This window comes from Silene latifolia, chromosome 1 (genome assembly GCF_048544455.1).
Source record: "Silene latifolia isolate original U9 population chromosome 1, ASM4854445v1, whole genome shotgun sequence".
Taxonomy (NCBI): Eukaryota; Viridiplantae; Streptophyta; class Magnoliopsida; order Caryophyllales; family Caryophyllaceae; genus Silene; species Silene latifolia.
The window spans coordinates 80,574,478-80,580,741 of record NC_133526.1 but is presented as its reverse complement, the minus strand read 5'-3'; the positions used below and the strand labels follow the sequence as shown (position 1 = coordinate 80,580,741).

The 6,264-nt window shown below is 35.5% G+C and overlaps 1 long non-coding RNA gene across 1 annotated transcript; it reads right to left on the bottom strand.

Annotated features, from left to right (window-relative positions):
• Positions 1 to 3,014: 3,014 nt before the first annotated feature.
• LOC141595066 (uncharacterized) lies at positions 3,015 to 5,970 on the bottom strand. The gene is made up of 2 exons (XR_012522260.1): positions 5,636 to 5,970; positions 3,015 to 3,471 (listed from the first exon to the last, which is right to left on the bottom strand). It is a non-coding gene; the product is annotated as an uncharacterized LOC141595066 (long non-coding RNA).
• Positions 5,971 to 6,264: the final 294 nt, after the last annotated feature.

The following is a 6,264-nucleotide window of genomic DNA, read 5'->3' as shown; positions in this document are numbered from 1 at the left end:
CATGTTGATTTTATGGTGATAATTTTTATTTAGTAATAAATAGTAAAAATTGGTACTGGTGACAAGGACGGTGAGTCGTCGAAGTCTGCAGGTGATGTGATAAGTTATGTTTTGTGTTTAATCATTGTTGTGCTTTTCATTAATCATCATTGGTTTAAATACAAGACGAGATCCGAAACTACATATGTCGAAGGCCGGCCCTAATACCCCCCCCCTTCAAACTGGAGCATGAAGATTAAGAATGCCCAGTTTGCGGAGGAGAAATACAAATTGAGACGATGCTAAGGCCTTTGTAAAAATATCAGCTAGTTGGTCCTTAGTCGATACATGAGAAGGTTTAATCAAACGATCAGTAATTGCATCACGAATAAAATGGCAATCAATCTCGATATGTTTGGTTGGCTCGTGAAAAACTGGATTTTGAGCAAGCTGAATCGCAGACTGACTGTCGGAGTAGACATCAATGGGAGACGAAAAGGACACACCAAGGCTGAGAAGCAATCCTTTGACCCATTTCAATTCGCAAAGGAGAGCTGCCATGGCCCTGTACTCGGCCTCAGCTGAAGATAAAGAAACCGTTTGTTGTTTTTTTGTCTTCCAAGAAATAGGGGAGGCACCAAGAAAAACGATCCACCCAGAAACAGAGCGACGAGTAGAGGGATCACTACCTCAGTCGGAGTCACACCAACCGGTGACAACAAGCTCACTATCAGAGCGAAATAAAATTCCTTGACCCGGACTACCTTTGAGATAGCGAACGACACGAAGAGCAGCGTCATAATGCTCCTTGCGTGGTTTACTCAAGTACCGAGACAAGATGTGGACAGCATACGAGAGATCAGGCCGTGTCACAGCTAAGTACACAAGACGGCCAACAAGTCGTCGATAGGACTCTATATCCTCAAGAAGATCGCCCGTGGCCAACCCAAGTTTATGATTCTGCTTAATGGGAGTGGCGACTGGTTTGGAACCCAACAAGCCGGTTTCAGTAATGATGTCAAGGGCATACTTTCGCTGACTACCAGCCCACCACCCTCCCTCCACTCGTGATGTACTGATGTGCAGTCCGACACCACTGATCACCACCACAAACGATATATTCTACCTAAACTACCGACGTATTTATCACATACTCTCCTATCAAAACACTGGAGACAAAAACAACAAAAAATTTCACTTAACAAATTTACACCAAATCAAATATCGTTTCTCCAAATCACAAACCCTAAATCCCCAATTTTCATCAGATCAACATACTAAATAATAGATCATAAATTAACAGTACAAAATCATCAGACAACGAAATCTCCAGATTAATCACATTATCGTAATCCACGCCCCCACGTCATCCCATTCGGCGTCACATCAGCCAACCATGGGCCCAACTCCGGCGATATTGTTAAAGCTTGTTTTGGGGTGGGATTGGTTTATTGTTTATAGTCTCAAGATTATCCGCTTCTTATTAATTGGGATGGTTCTCACCCTCTTTAATTCATAAGATTTGTGTATTTAGGGTTTTCGGTTGATGAGGCGGTCAATGTTCGGCAGTTTGGTCCGGATTTCCGGCGTCATTGTGTGTTGAGTTGTGAAATAGATCATAGATGGTGGTAGATGTCAGGGTAAGATGGCATCTTTAAAATGTGATCACTTTGGTTAGAAAATGTACCATTTCTATAATGGACTTTATTTTGAGGTTGAGATAAACTTAACATGATGACATATATAAGTTAACATTGTCACATATATATCTTAAAGTTCCTATGTTTGAGTGTGTTGCCATAATAGAAAATGAAATCTTAACATGTTAAGAAATATGGCTAAACATGGTGACATGTGTTTGTGTTTTAAGTGTGACCAGCTTAATTGTGGAGTATACCTATGTTTGATTGTATTGCCATAATAGAAAATGAAATCTTAAATTGTGAACATAAATTACTAAACATGGTGACATATGTGTTGGTGTTAAAATAGTGACCACCATAGTTAATAAAAGTACATATGTTTGAGTTTGTTGAACCTTTTGCAAAATGTTATGTCCTTAGCTAGTTAGCTTAACCTGATGAGATAATGCTTGCTTGACACATGGGAACATGTGTTAGTGTTTCAAGTGTGACCTGCTTAATTGAGAAATACACGTGTGTTGGATTGTATTGCTATAATAGAAAATAAAATCTGAACGTGTTACCATAAAATGATTAAGCATGGTGACATATTTTAGTGTTAAAATGTAACCATCTTAGTTGTGATATGTACGTGTGTTTTAGCGTGTTGAACATTATAGTAATGTAATCAACTTAGCTTAATATGGTGACATCTATCATTAGAATATGGTGACATATTTATTAGTAATGAAAATGTGACCATCTTATTCTGTTAATGTACCTATTTTCATACAGATCTAGATCAGATGGACCGGCTAGTGGATAACATGGTGCTCCCACCCTCGTTTAACCTAGGGCTAGATGACATTGGCATTGGGCAAAAGGATGAACGTGGACCAGTCGCCTCTTATGCACTGACGTACACCCACAACAAGAAATGAAGAAGGGGATAAAAATGTTGCCCGCCCTCCGAAGCCTGGCAAGAAGAAATGAAAAAGGGGCACGGCCCGTTGATGTAACCGTTAGTTTGTAATAATAAAGACTTCGTACTTGTTGACTGGATTAATGATGTGTTATTTTAGGTCACACTTTTTAGTCCTTCATGATGTTAGGAATGTGAAATAGTCCTTGATTTGTAACCACTTTATGATCAGACGTGGTCCTTTTTCTCTGAATAATATGGTCACAATATGATGATAGGGATGTGGAACACTCCATGTTTTGTAAGCACCTAATGATCTACGAATGCTATGACATATATATGTACACCAATACGGTCACATTTTAAGCAGTAAAATAGTTACATTTTAAAGATGTTCAAAAATGTCACCATGTTACCGCACAAATGTTATCATGTTAAGTTCAAGTCAAAATGCTCAAACATAGGTACATAACTCTGATCGGGTGATCACATTTTCAACAATCATATATATGTCACCATTTTTACTCAACTATGTTAACATGTTAATAATATTGGTACATTCTTCAAACATAAGTACATCTTTGATAAAGTGGTCACATATTCAAAAATCACATATAAGTCACCATGTTTAGTATATTACATTAACATGTTAAGAATAATTTATACACCAAAAAATGTAATATTAGTACATATATTTTGTAAGGAGGTCACATTTTCAACAATCACTTATTTGTGACAATGTTTATTCTATTATGTTAATATGTGCGGATTAATTTCTGTCAACATTTTCCCCCATGTCTCTTCAAATTCAGTCTTATTGTAACAATCATTGAGGCATTTGTTGTATAAGTTTTGGAACGGCCGATCACTCTTTAATTTCCCAAAGTGAGATATGGCGTTTTGTTGGATGTGTCACTAACATATACGATGTCTTGTTGCTGGATAAACCTGTAATCATTTTACCATTATTAGCATTAAAACATATGCTAACATATAAACATAAAAATGGTGACATATACATTGTATGCCATAAATGTTACCATCTTAGGCTGAAATATAACCATAATAACAATGCTTAATTGGTCTTAAAAATGTCAACAAATAAGTGACAACATTTATGCATGCAGGAATTTGGTGACATAAGACAATATGTCAAAATGTAACCATGTTAGCTTATGTTCTTACACACTATGATGATAACATTATGACACATTCTCCTTTGTATGCATATTCAGGTATAACATTTTGAACACAACCAAATATGTGACCATGTTTATGCAAATATGTTATCATGGTGATAATTGTATAATCAGACAAAGATAGGTACATATCTCTGATAAGGTGGTCACATTCACATATTTGTTACCATGTTTAGTCAATTATGTTAACAAGTTAACAACCAAATATCTTTGATAAGGTGGTCACATTTTCAACAATCACTATTGATGGGGCATATTCTGCACCCGCTGACCAAGTCAACATATTGAGCAAGGTCAAAGATATCCACAAGCAAGTCAACGACTTAGACAGCCTAACCGACGCACCCTGTCGGCCTGTCTCTTATGCCTCGGCTTGGACAACTAGCCAGCCGGGGCACACATCCGCGAACTCATACCCAAGACCCCTCGGCGGCGAGTCAACAGGGCCCGCCGGCCTGCCATGGGTCCCTCGGCCGAGGGTAGATCAGTCTTTTCACCTGCTAGCCACTTGGCCACTACGTGGCAAAAGGTGAAAGTCTATAAATACTCCTCAACCCTCATTGAGGAAACGATCCACAATTTAACCTAAACACCTCATAATCTGGTAATATCTTCCTTATCTCTCTACAATATATACCTCGCCAAGTAACAACAACTTATCTCTCTAAGTTTACTGACTTGAGCGTCGGAGTGAGTTCGTTCGGCCCAAAGCCGAGCCCTCAGTTTGTTCATTATTTCAGGAGACCGAAAGGAGGATTCAACCAAGAGACGTCATTCTACAAGCACGGGTGGTAACAAATAACTGCTCTGGAATTACACCCGGAACAACTATAACTTACCATGCTTATTAAATATGTTATTATGGTGACAATTGTATAATCAGACTAAGATAGGTACATATTTCTGATAAGGTAGTGGTCACATTCACATATATGTCATCATGTTTAGTCAATTATGTTAACAAGTTAATAATATCAGTAATTTAGTATCTTCCTCAAACATGGTCACATATTTGCAAAAACATGCTCACATTTTCAACAATCACACATAAGTCACCATATTTATTATATTATGTTAACATCTTAATAATAATTTGTAACACCAAAAAAACATAATATTATTGGTACATATTTTGGTAAGGTTGGTCACATTTTGGTAAGGTTGGTACATAATATTATTGGTACATATAATATGTCACCATGTTTAGTCTATTAGGTTAACATGTTAAGAATAATTTAAAACATAACATTGGTACATTTCTCAGCTAAGGTGGTCACATGTTCAACAATCACTTATATGTCACCATGTTTAGACTAAGATGACATGATGACAATTGTATAATCAGATGGTCACAACTGAAATAGGGAGTTTTGTTAAGAAATGATATCATCTTAGTCTGAACACCCCGAATGATCAGTATCTATGACAAGAACAACCAAATTTAAAAATTTGGTTAAAATGGTAACACTTTACTCATAAAGGTGGTCACACTGTACGCTAAAATGGTACATATATGACTGGCTATATAAACTTTTCAAAACGCATTTTATGCAACTTTAAAATTAGTGTAGAAGTCAGTTTTATAGACGTATTTGTGCTCGTCATTTTATGTTAATCTTCATAATCAACTAAAATCTTCATCTAAAATTGAATCAACAACAACAAAAACATCTTAAATCTCATCAACAAAATCTTAAAATCTAATCAACAAAAACAATATCTTAAAATCTCATCAACAACAACAAAAACAAAAACAACAAGACCAACAATCTTCCAAATTTTCATCTAAAATCTTTCAAATTCAAAATATTCATCTAAAATTTTCAACCCCAACAACACCGAAAATATATTACCCTAAATATCATCAACAAAAACAACATATTTAATAATAAAGAATATAAACCTTTACTAACCAACATCGTCACAAAATCTTCGTCATTACCATCAAGCAATACATCATCCTCGTTTTCAACATCAATAATTTGATCTTCTATTGTCGTTGTAGCTACCTCCTCTAACATGTTTTTATTTTTTCTATTTTTCATTTTTTGGTATAATGTATTTGCAATTTTAGATGAAATTTTGAAAGGAATTTGGTTTAGTGTTGTTATTGATTGAATTTTAGATGATGATTTGGTTGGATGAATATGAAGATTTGAAGGAAATAATATTAAAATTGGGAGCAACATGGGAGTATGGTTTAGAAATGATGGTAGATAGAAATTTGACTTGAGAAAAAAAAGTGTGATTTGGTGGAGTTTTTTATGCAAAGAGCATTAAATGCTATGTCCCCACTCAATATTATACTCCCTTAAATCCAAACCTAATGTAACACTTGTTTTTTGGCACTATTCATGATCGTAGGGAATCTTTGATATTATTCTTAATCTATAAGATAAAATATAGTCATGTGAGATCTTGTTTGATTTATCGTCATTAATGCTATAAGAATATCAAATTTTTATAATTTTTAATAATGTGTGTTGTGGCTCTTAATTGCGTACATTTAGTCCCCTAATTGAACCTAATTTTGCATACTAAT